This window comes from Canis aureus, chromosome 5, assembly GCF_053574225.1.
Source record: "Canis aureus isolate CA01 chromosome 5, VMU_Caureus_v.1.0, whole genome shotgun sequence".
NCBI lineage: Eukaryota > Metazoa > Chordata > Mammalia > Carnivora > Canidae > Canis > Canis aureus.
In genome coordinates, this window is record NC_135615.1 from 17,860,888 (window position 1) to 17,873,192 (window position 12,305).

General features: G+C 42.0%; 1 long non-coding RNA gene across 2 annotated transcripts; it reads right to left on the bottom strand.

The window, feature by feature from the left end:
• Positions 1 to 1,724: 1,724 nt before the first annotated feature.
• Positions 1,725 to 10,628, bottom strand: LOC144313753 (uncharacterized). Of its 2 annotated transcripts, XR_013379386.1 has the most exons (4): positions 10,516 to 10,626; positions 9,756 to 9,831; positions 4,217 to 4,355; positions 1,725 to 2,241 (listed from the first exon to the last, which is right to left on the bottom strand). It is a non-coding gene; the product is annotated as an uncharacterized LOC144313753 (long non-coding RNA). The 2 variants fall into 2 exon arrangements; XR_013379387.1 differs by lacking the exon at positions 9,756 to 9,831 and having other exon boundaries at positions 10,516 to 10,628.
• Positions 10,629 to 12,305: the final 1,677 nt, after the last annotated feature.

A 12,305-nucleotide genomic window follows, 5' to 3' on the forward strand; every position in this document is an offset into this window, starting at 1 on the left:
TCAAGTCCGGATCTTACTTTCGCACTTGGAACTCTTATTACTGCTCTGCTACTAATTGACTAGATACTGTTGTTAGAAACTCTGATATAGCCTTATATTCTCCCAATATGTTACTTGCTTTGTTTGCTTGTTTGTTTATTTGCCTGAATGCCATTACAACTCTTTGTTTATACTTAAAGTCCAGTAACTTAACCAGAAAGTGTCTGAAGCATTCTGGAGCATTCTGTGTCTTCTGGATCTACAGACTGAAATCTAACTTAGTTCAGGAAAAAAATTCTTTTATCTAAATTATTTCTTAAGTTTCCTTTTCTGTTTGCTTCTTCAAAATTGCCATTTGGATTATTAATTTATCCAATTATTTACCTGCACTACACCAGACGCTCTGCTGGGTGTTGGGGATCAGTAATGTGTACTAAAAGAGTAGACTAGAATTCCAGGGAAATCTCCTGTGTCAGTCTTTCCTACCTGTTTAGCGGTATTGAGTTTTCTTTTTGTTGTTTTCACATCTCTATGTTTTGTTTTGTTTTTTAAGTTATCTTGTATTTCCTTCTTGCTCTGAAGGGCTCACTTTTCATGTCTTTATTATTCTCTCTGCTGTGATAGTTATATCATTCATGCCCTCTTGGAGATTATTTTCAAAATGTATTTCCTTTTTAGCTTCTAGCTAGAGTACATAGAGTAGTATTTGTCATAAGTATTCTTCTTTTTCCTGGAAAGCTTCTTTTCACATAGGTTCTTCTTTTGCATTTTGCTTGTTATGTCTGATTTTGTCCTTTTTGAAAATAACATTCAGGTTCCACCTTCTCTTCTTTATATTTACTGCTACTCTTTGCTCAAAAATGTTTGTGGGACCGGGGAGGACACAGTGTCCCTGGCAGCCTCAGTCCAGGTATGTAATTCAAAACAACACCGTGCTCATATTTCTCAGCAAATCTGCTCTGTGTCTGTGTAAGGGCATAATTTCCCTCTCCAGGATGAGCACGTCTTCCAGGCAGGACTTGAAAAGGCTCAGAGTGAAATATGGCCCTCTTACTGATTACTTCTTTGTTCAACTGACTCAGGTCAGCAATTGCAAACCAGATCATGTTTTCTGTCTTTTTTTCACACCTGTCTCACTTCTAATCCATTTCTGGATAGGAGAAAGTAAGTCTTGCAGCCCCCCTTCCCTTCTAGCTCTATGTTAAGAAAATAAATGCCCATCAACATTTACCCCCTTTCCTGTGATCTGCTCATGACCCAAGTACTTGTCTTTCATGTAAGGGATTGCCAGTTGGCTACTTAAGGATTTTGTTTCACTTACTTTTAGATCCATCTATAACCTGCCTGAGATGTAGAATTTATTTGGTCAAAACATCACTGCGTACAATAGATATTCATCATATTCTGTGGTTGAGCCCCAGTCAAGTTTCATCAGATATGGAACTTGGCTGTCTGCTTTTCTTCTTGTTTGTACCTGGGGCAGGGTCTGGCAAAGGGAGTGAAGCAAGTATAACTTTGCACCACTATCTCTCAGAAGTCTCAGAGCAAATTATATTCTTGCTATTTTTCTTTAAGTACTATTCTTTATTGTGGTCTTAAAAATTCCTTTTGTGATTTTTTTAAAACTTTTTTTTGTACCTTTACTAGATTTGCACGTCTCCCTCTCTCCCTCCCTCCCTATCTCACTTTCGGCCTGACAATATCATATTACCTAGAAATGGTTTCCTCCTTTAAATAGCCTCCACCTTGCCTTTCCCAGTGTGCTGCAAGACCCCCTAAGGTCCATAATGAACGGAGTGGCTATGGAGAAGTGATAACCTCTATTTCCTGTTCACCTTCTCACAGGCGGTTAAGCTTAAATGTGTGCTATAAAATCTCTTCAACCAACAAGCCCAACCATTTATCACTTATAGTCTTAACTACCTCTGCTTCTTGGATATCTTAACTCCCCAAAGGACTGTCAATTTAACCATAACTACCTAACAACTGCCAAGCCTCACTTTATGAGCTGCTCTTGAGAGTTTAGCTATTTAAGGCTGATTTTTAAAAATTTTTATTGGCACTTCATGGCATTTGCTTGATTTACAGTGTTGTAAATAACCACAAATTAGGAACATTTCTTTTCTTTTAAGGTATAAGCACAGATTAAAATGGATTCTGATCATCTTTCTCCATATACTTAACTCCTTGCCGAGTCATTCTTCCAAGTTTGCCCAACTCAGAAAGGTGAAATGTGGTCAGTTCTAGATGGGGAGGAGGTGTCTGTGGAAAGGCAGAGTGGATTCATTAAGATGCAACCCTACTTTTCCTTACCCTAAGCTGCCAGGGGCCACTTCTCCACCAGCCCTGGTGTATTTTTAAAGACAGTCTTTGATGAGACCCATGGCTTCATATATGCCATGGAGCACCCACTTTTGCAAAGTGGGAGAAATCCAGTAGTCAAAAAAGAGACATTGAATATCATTTAGCCATAAAGCAGAATCAAATTTTGACACATGCTGCAACATAGACGGACCTTGAAGACATAACGCTAAGTGACATAAGCCAAACACTAAAGGATAAATATTGTATGATTCCACCTAACTGAGGTACCTAGAATGATGAATTCATAGAGATAGAAAGTAAAGTTTAGCAGGGGCTGGGGAGGGACAGTGGACAGTTATTGCTTAATGGGAGTTTCCCAGAGTTTCTTTCTGGGAGTAATGAAATGTTGGCAATAGAGGGTGGTGATGGTTGTACAACACTGTGAATGTACTTAAGGCCACTTAATTGTACACTTAAAAATGATATTTATGTGGCTTCTTAAAAAAGCTATATATTACTTTTTAAAGATTGTATTTATTTATTCATGAGAGATACACAGAGAGGCAGAGATATAGGCAAAGGGAGAAGCAGGTTCTCTGCAGGGAGGCTGATGTGGGACTCAATCCCAAGATCCTGGGATCACAGGACCTGAGCCAAAAGAGATGCTCAACCACTGAGCCACCCAGGTGCCCCTATATATTACTTTTTAAAAGGAGATCAGAAAGAAGTAACTTCAGGACTTTTACTTCCTCCACATTTACCTCTTCTGGGTGAACCTGAGTAAATGCACGTCATTAGGGTCCTGCCCCAGAATCTTTTCTCCTCATGCAGAATAGGAGGCCCTTTGACTATGTCCAGGTGGATCCCTCTCCACCAGGCTTCTCCTCATGTCTCTGTTCCTGGACCTCCCTCTTGGGGGTCCACCTTGATTTCTCCCTCTGACCCCTCTCCTCAGAACAATCCAACCCCAGGGCCCTTGGCCTCGCTTACAGGCTGTGACACTCCCAGCAGCAGTCCTCCCAGCCCTGAAGGTGAGTGTGACAATTCCCACCAACACTAGCTGAGACTTAACAAAAGCATGTTCCCAGACCTGGGCAGGCACCGCCAGGGTCTCCTGTCCCTCTCTGGCTCCCTCCAGAGGACTCACTGAGCCATGGTGGCCAGGAAACAGCAGCCTCTGTAGGCAGTGGGCTAGGGAGCCTGGAATCAAAGTTCCAAATTGCCTATTGGGCTGGGGCTGCTCACGGGGTGACCTCCTGCCCTGGCCTAACCAACCACCTCCCACCAGGTGGCCGGTTTGCTGTGGTTTCCCTACAGAGCAGGGGGCAGGCACAGGCACCTGGCAAGGGCAGGGCCCTTCAGGAGCAGCTGCATGGTTGAATCAGCAAAAATGGAGAAGGCCCTGAACAGTGTTTCAGGAAGGATCACTCCTCTTTCTAAAATGCTCAAGAGGCAGGGGCAGATCCTGCTGAAAACGCACAAACCAAGCCAGGGGCAAATCGTTGGAGTAGAAAAGACAGTGAGCCAAAAACCACCCATTCATATACAAAATGGCAGTGACCAGGACAAGGGTGGGCAGGGTCAGGGACCCACAGAGAAGCCAAAGTGAAACCAAACTTGGGAAGAAATCCTCATTAATTGAGGAAACTGGTCATTAGGTGAATTGATGTTTGGTAAATTTGCTTTCAGGTAATAGGAGTCTCTACCCAATGACTCCCAGTTAGAACCAATGCTGGTTCATATAAAGCTAATTTTCAGATCTCTCCGAAAATAAGTATAAATAAGTATTTGTCACATAGACAAAAGCAAGGGACTGAGATAACATGCCAATATGTATACCGGATATATTTAACTTATTTTACGTAGTCACAACAGACAATTCCAGGTTCTGGGGAATATATGAAATAGAGCTGAATTGCATTTATCTGCTTACATTTGTTAAGAATCATCAGAGGAACTTGCATGTGAGCAGGTAACAGTGGCAAAAACCAGAGTGGCAGAGCTTCTGAGGCAGGGGCTGGCTGGTGCAGCCACAAATGTGCTGGCGCATAGAGGGGGACTGCCTTATTAGCCTAAGAAAAACATCATTAGGAAGGAAATCTGCTACTGAAAACTCTACCATCGTATATCATGCACCCCCAAAGCCAAATACATTGGAAGCTTTTTGTTTATCCACTGTCTGGAATTGGAGACTGACCAATGGAGAAACAGCCTCAGCTTCGAGCTGGCTCATTAGGACCTTTCAGAAAGGAGCCAGTGGATTTAGCATCTCATCCCAGAGGGAAGGCTCCTGATCACGTTAAACCAGAACGGAGCTGACTGCTTCCTGCACTGCCCTTCTAGCTTAATGTGTAGCTGGAATTACATTTCACTCTTCTGCCATTATTGTCATCAGAAATACTCTAGACAAGCTCACGATTTCTCTAACCGGGCCGCACACTTTTGTTTTACATTCTAACTCCTCTTTAATTAATTCTTTTCCCTTTCTGGTGTAGGTAGCTACTTGGTAATTTGTCTCTGAGTTGAAGTCAGTGTTCCAATACTAAAAGCAAACTCAAAACACACACACACACACACACACTCCAACACCCCGATGTGAAAACTTCTTTTTGGAAACAGCTCTTTATAGTATTTGAATAGCTCACAGAATGAAATTGACATGGCCGTGTTGTGTTTTAATACGGTTTTCCTGTTGAATCTACAAGGGCTGGACTGCACCCTCGTTGGTAGGTGGAGTCTCACTGGAAAGACAGAGCGATTCCTGGGCCAGCTCTTTTGGGAAAGAAGCTGGAACTTCAAAAAGGAAATTGGAACCAAGAACAAGGACCTAGGTAGGTGTGAAATAGGGTTCAGCTTTTCCTGGTCTGGACATCACAATGTCTAAGGTCAGTGGGGGAGGGGAAACCCACTCCTGAATGGTGGTTGTTAAATAGGGCAGTTTTGAACTGACACCTAGAAAAGAAGGTCTCAAAACAAGGCTGGATTTGCTAGTCAGGTTTCCCACCAGCGCCCGTGACTTTTGGGCGGCGCGCTCAGTAGAGGTATCACAGGGTGAACTGCCTCTTTCAGTATGTTCTATGCCGATTTCCCTTGGGTTTTCCTCTGTGATTAAAGAATTTTTCACAGGATGTTGAGGAAACACCTCTTTGCCATTGTTTAGGTCTGAGTGTCTTAAGGATTCAGTGAGTGAGTCCATGAGGCCAGCATGACCCTCCAGAGAAGGATCTGCTGCAGGGACAGGCTTAGGATTTCTCTCAAAAAAGTGAGTCCCATTCCAACATCAATTGAAGAGTATTTGGGTCTTAATTCGTTATGGAAGTTGATGCTTCTATTGCCTTTTCATGCCCAATTCACATAATCATCTCCTTCTTCCTTCCCACATTGCAGACAGTTTCTAATTTTTGCTCGACAGAATTGATTCAGTTAAAAGAAATCAGGTGCTGCCCACTTGGCTGGCTGAGTCAGAAGAACAAAGAACTCTTGATCTTGGGGTCATGGGTTTGAGTCCCACTTGGGTATAGAGATTACCAAAATTAAATAAATAAAAAAATGTAAAAAACAAGAGGAGGAGGAGGAAGAAGAAGAAATCAGGTCCTGTTCTAGCCAGGTACCACTCCAAACCATCCCCAACACACAGAGTCTGCTATTAGGGGTATACTGCCACAGGGTGGTGCAGTAATTTAACTTTTTGTTCAAAACAGTAGTTTTACAACCCTGGTCAGGACCAGCTGCATCAAAATGAACTGACATAATTTTTTTAAATTACAGATTCTCAGGGTGCCTGGGTGGCTCAGTTGATTAAGCATCTGCCTTTGGCTCAGGTCATGATCCTGAGGTCCTGGGATCGAGCCCTGAGCTGGGCTCCCCACTCAGTGGAAAGCCTGCTTCTCCCACTCTCTCTGCATGCTATCCCCTCTGCTTGTGCGTGCTCTCTCTCTCTCTATCTCTCTCTCTCTCTGTCAAAAAAAATAAATATCTTTAAAAAAAATAAATTACAGGTTCTCAGGTTCTGTCCTAGACCTACTCAATAAAAGTCTGAGGACACGGCTCATAAATTTTTGTTTGTTTAACAGTTTTCAGGTGAATCTGTTTCACAACTGGTTTTTAGAATTCCTGATACAAACTATGATACACATTTATATTTTGTTCAAGATCCAACTTTCTAAAAAATTAATCAAAGATTCCTTGGCTTTGTAATAAATACTCCAGCTTATGTTTTAGCAAAATATAAAACTCTTTACTAGGTTTACAAAGATGGCTTCTAAAACTATTTTCTTCTCTCAGAATATTTTCCCCCCTTTCCTCTTGAGTTTGTGACATGTTTTTTTTAAGCTTCTCTTCCATGTTATTAAGTTGATATTCCAAAAGAGCAATTCAGACCTTTTATTTCATTTTGTATTTCATAACATTCCTTCTTTATGCCATTTTAGCTTTTTAAGAAAATCTTAGCTTGAGGTACCTGGGTGGCTCAATGATTAGTATCTGCCTTCAGCTCAGGGCATGTCCCTGGGTCCTGGGATCCAGTCCCAAATTGAGTCCCACATCAGGCTCACTGCAGTCTGTTTCTCCCTCTGTCTATGCCTTTGTCTTTATGTGTGTGTATCTTTCATGAATAAATTAATTAAAATAAAATAAATCTTAGCTTGATGACTGATTTCAGTCCCATTTCATAAAGCCCATGTTTTTAAAAATTTGCCTGAGTCCATAGCAGATGCTGCCTAAATACGACTTCCTTTTCCTGCAATAAATCTTTTATAAAATGATGTTCCCTCTGCCTTCTGAGTACTGTTTTCCTTCTTGTGTTGGAGAATTTCTTCCTAGGCCTGTATGAGTCAGAGTTCAATCAGGAAAGCATCAACACCCTGGATATTTTAAACAGGGAAATTATAGACAGGCAGCGGCTGCAAGGGTGGGAAAGGCGATGAGAGCCCAGGCGCTGCTGGGGGGGTGGGGGCGGGAGGGGGCAGGAGGGGGCGGAGCCAGGCTCCTTGGCGGTGGCTGCATCTGCATCTGCATGGGAACGGGTGCTGTGACCACAAAGGGTGAGGAAGACCTGTCCTGTGGAGGATGGAGCCCTAGGGGCACTGCAGAAAAGGAGCATCCTAGCCTCTTCCCTGCCCCCAGCCTCCGGTCTGGGGTCCCTGGCCGGTGTCTCTAGAGAGCAAGAATGCCTTAGATACCGAGCTCTCCAGGGGCCAGGAGCTGCGAGCCAGCAGGAAGAAATGCCCTCTGCATTGCTGCTGCTTCTGTTTCCTTTCCACTGTGTATTGAACAAGGAAGGTCCTATATGGGCCTAGTATCTATGCCAAAAGGATTTCTCCCAGGCGGGGTCTCACAGGGCAAGCTGGTGCGCTCACTCCCTGGGAGCCGCACACAAGATCTGGAGCCCCACTGGCAGTGGCTCTCCTGCCTGCTTCCAGCGAGGCTGCTCTCCAGCGCCTGTGCTTCCCCCCCCACCCCACCCAGGGGGGCTGCCTCTCCAGGACCAGCCTCCATCCGCCTCCACAGTCTCCCAGCCCAGACAGACTCTTCCCTTGGCCTTCTGCCTGCTGCTGCCTGAGAAACCTTCTAAGGCCTACTGCAGGCCATGGTGTGCTATGGCTTCCAGAGCCACACACTCTCTCTTGACCCAGCTCCTGAGAGGTAATATGTTGACAGAAGACCCTTTCAGCTTCTGCAGTGGCCTCCTCTCCCTACGTTGCTGGCCAAGTTCCCACGCCTTACAATAGCTGCTACTGTCTGGGGCTGGGGGCCAAACCTTCTTCATGCTGGCCAAGAGTAAGGTGACAAGGGCGCCCTTCTCTGGCCACCTCTCCTTGCCCATGGACTCAGGATGTTCATGGAGTTTGAGATCCTCCTTATTCACTTTCTGCAAGGGACTCCATGATGTGCCAAGGACACAAAATGGACAGAACCAAAGTTCTTCCCCGTAGGAAGCAGGAAAACAAAGAGGAAGAGGAAGAGAAAGAGCACAACAGGGATGGGCAGAGTTGCAGAGGATGAATGTAGGAGAGGAACCTTGCCTGGCTTGGAGGAGTACTGGTCAGGGAAAGTTCTAGAGTGCAGACTTTGGACGGGAAACCTGAGGAAGATCACAGAAGTGGGGGGGCTACTGCTGGACAAAGGAGGCACAGGGGAAGGAGGGCCTCTAAGGTAGAGGGCAGAGCATGAAGACAGGCCTGAAAGTGGAAGAAAGGCAGGCGTGAGGTCAGGACTGTGGGAAGATAGAGGTGTGGAGAGTTGAACAGGTGGGGAGCCTTCTGATGGATGGTTCCAGAGAAACTACAGCACTTAGTGCTTATTGGATGTGAGACGCCAGGGAGAGTAGTAACTGGAGCAACACAGGCCCTGCTGGCTTGAGAGACTGGAAGAATAAAAGAAAGACAGAGGTAGCAAACATGGCATGGAAACCAGGTCAGTGGGATTGGGAAGGAATATTTCATTTCTTTCTTTCTTTCTTTCTTTCTTTCTTTCTTTCTTTGTTTCTTTCTTTCTTTGTTTCTTTCTTTCTTTCTTTCTTTTTTTTTACCTGATGAGTCTGAGACACTTGTGGAAAATCTGCTTAAACTATATGGCTCTGGAGCCTACAAATTGTAAGAGTGCTTGTTGATCTAGGTAATATTGACGTTCCAACTAACAAGATTATGTTACCATATAAACTCTGCAACGAATGATACAAGTGGTAAAGAATCCTGAAAATGCTCTATTTGGATATGATTCCAGATGTCGTTTCCACGACCATGAGAGGGACACAGGTCAATTTTAAAGATGATAACTTTTACTAGAGTGAGCCTTGTAGTGACACCTATTCAAAGTTTCACAGGTCAGCAGATCCACCTCGAGTCAGAAGACAGATTTAAAACACATTGAGAGGAGGACAGAAGCGTCAGCCACATGCACAGTAGTCCTTCGTGAAGCTGGTTGGTTTCTCAGGAAGCTCTGCCTCACAATTACTGAGCAGGACAAATAAGACTATCTCCCTGAGCAAACATGGCCAAGTCAGGAACTGTAAAATTTGGTCTCTATCAAAAAAGTCCCTGGAGAGCCTGAAACTCATTTAGAGCTGTTTCATAGACAACCTGCTCGAGGAACAGGACTGGTTTCGTACAGCACCTTTAAAATAACAACTTTCCATTAAGCTGTGAACATTAAGGAAAACATTTCTCACAAATAGTTTTTAACCAACTCCAACAGAGCGTTGCCTTATACAGCTGCCCTGACTGAAACACTGCTTTCGTTCTATGAGGAGCTTTAGGACCTCCTGCAGACATGAACACGCTCTCAGGGCATAGCTCTTTGCAGCTTTTCTAGGAGCAAAATGGAGTGGGAATTCTCCACATTATTTGTAATGTGAAATATTCTCTGGCTCTGTGATGTAAAAATACATACCAGAATGTAAGTGACAGCAAGGTGAATAGGGATTTACTATTGAATTTCATTCTTTCTTTAAAAAAAAAATTGCAAGCACTTACTAGATGCCAGGTGCCATTATAGGTACTAGAGATAAGAAGCTCACTTATAAGGTCTCTCTGTTCTCATCAAGCTCGCCTTCAAAGGTGGAGAGAAAGAGAGTAAAAAAGAAAACATATAAATGAACAAAATAATTTCAGCTTGTGGTGAGCGGTATGAAGAACTATAAACAGAGGGTTTGTGGAAGAATGTGAGGAGTTGGGGCAGGGTGTGCAATTAGAAGAGTATCGGGAATGTTTAGTTTATACATTTCATGGAAGAGAGTAATATTTAATGTCATGTGAAAATCACAAAAAAATTTCAAATTTTAGCACCCATAAATGAAGTTGTATTGGAGCATAGCCATGTTTATGTATTGTCTATCAGTAATTTGTACTATGTTGTTAAAGTTGAGTCATTGCAAAGCAGAAATATTTACTATGTGGTTCTTTATAAAAATAGTTGTCTGATCTGTTCTAGTTTTAGGAAAATATGAAGGAAATGTTAAGAATGCAGATTCTTAAACATTAAAATTAAGAGTGTTGTGTCTCTTAGTGTTACATTATGAATAGTACAAAACATGAGGAAATATTTTCTCAGTATTTGGAAACTATTATCCAATTCAACAAAGAAATCTCTCACATTGTTACTAAACAAGTGAAGCTCTGGCATACTTCTGTGTTGCTTCACTTTCTTCTTAAGCAAGATAAACAAAATCAAGATCAATCAACATGAATGATGTCAGTGATTCCTTTGCTAAATCATACAGTAATCAAGCATTACCTCTAGCCTGATTTTGTGATGATATTACTGGAAATGGTCCAAAACCTTATAGTAGAGGAATGACATCAGGGAAGACAGTCGAATAGGAATCTCCAGAAATCCGTCTCTCCGTCTAGACAACAATTGTTCTGTTAGAATCCATCTGATGTAACTATTTTAGAACTCTACAATCTATTTAAAGGCCTGCAGCTTCCAGGGGAAAGTTTGGTCTATAAATTGAGACTAACTTTAGTCAATCTCAACAATTAGCATAGGAGTGGCTATGCAACCCCCAACCCTATGGCAGCATCCATGCCAACATTCCTGAAGCAACTTCTGGGAGCCAGGGTAGTCAAAAAAGGACCTTGTCCCTCAAATATTTGGAATCTGTATTCTGATCATTGATTGCTGCTTCTGATTGCAGAGGGCAGTGCAGACCAGAGGTGGGCTGCCACTGTTGGAAGTGCCATCCACTTGCTGAAGTGACTTCCAAGGAATTTAAAGAAGCCAAGTTTATTCATAATTCTTTTCATTTTTCCATTTTTTTCCATTTGGGAACCAAACACTTAGGATTAAGACATTCAAAAGCAACCACTATGTGCAGCAATTTATAAAGTCACCGCATACGCTCAGGGAAAGATATAGGCTCTGAAAAAAAAAAAAAAACTAAGATCTTAAATGTATACTTCTGCCTGCTTCCCAGAAACGAAACACCCCATAATAATTTTTTAATAGCAAACCCTTGTGATAGGGAAGCATCTGATTTTCACATTTATCATATTATAATATTCCAGTTTTAAACAAAAAAATCACAAGATATTAAAAAGAAAGCAGAAAAATAGATCCCATTTAAAGGAAAAATATACTCTTTTTTTCCTTTAAATCTGGAAGACCAGACCAGATGACAGACTTACTAGACAAAGACTTCAAAACAACTATCTTAAAATTCTCAACAGGCTAAAGACAAATTCAAGAAAATAATGTATGACAAAACAAAATGGAAACATAAGTGGAGATTGAAAACATGGAGGAAAAACAGAGCTTTTTAGTTGAAAATTACATAAGTAAAATGAAAAATTCTTGAGGAATTCAAAAGATTTAAGCGGACAGAAGAAAGATTAGTGAATGTAAAGATAAACAACTGAAATATTAAATTTGAGAAACACAAAGAAAAAAAATTGAAGAAAAGTCAACAGAGTGCAGGGAACCTGTAGGATACCATCAAGCAGACAAACATATGCATTGTGGGTGTCTTAGAAATAGAAGAGAGAAAGGGGCACAGAGATTTTCTGAAGAAATAATGCCCCACAACTTCCTGAATATGCAAGATACAAATCTACAAATCCAAGAAGCTTATAAATTACAGGTTCTATCATCATAAAGAGACACCCACAGAAATACATTACAATCAAAGAGAATCTTGAAGATTCAAGAGAGAAATGACTTGTCACATACAAGAAATCCTCAGTAAGATTTTAAGCAGATGTCTCATCAGAAACTTGGGAGCCAGAAGGCAGTGGAATGGTATATTCAACGTGATAAAAGAAAAAAATTTTCAACTGAGAATTTTATCTAGCATAACTGTCCTTCAAAATATGAGGGAGAAATTCACAAACTCCTAGATAAACAAAGCTAAAGGAACTCATTACCACCAGATCTGCCTTACAAGAAATGTGAAAGAGAGTCCTTTATGTTGAAATAAAGGGATGTTAGACAGTATCTAGGAATCATATGAGGAAATAAAGATCTCCAAAAAAAGGAAATACAAGGACAATCATCAAAGTTAGTTGTATCAGGGACACCTGAGTGGC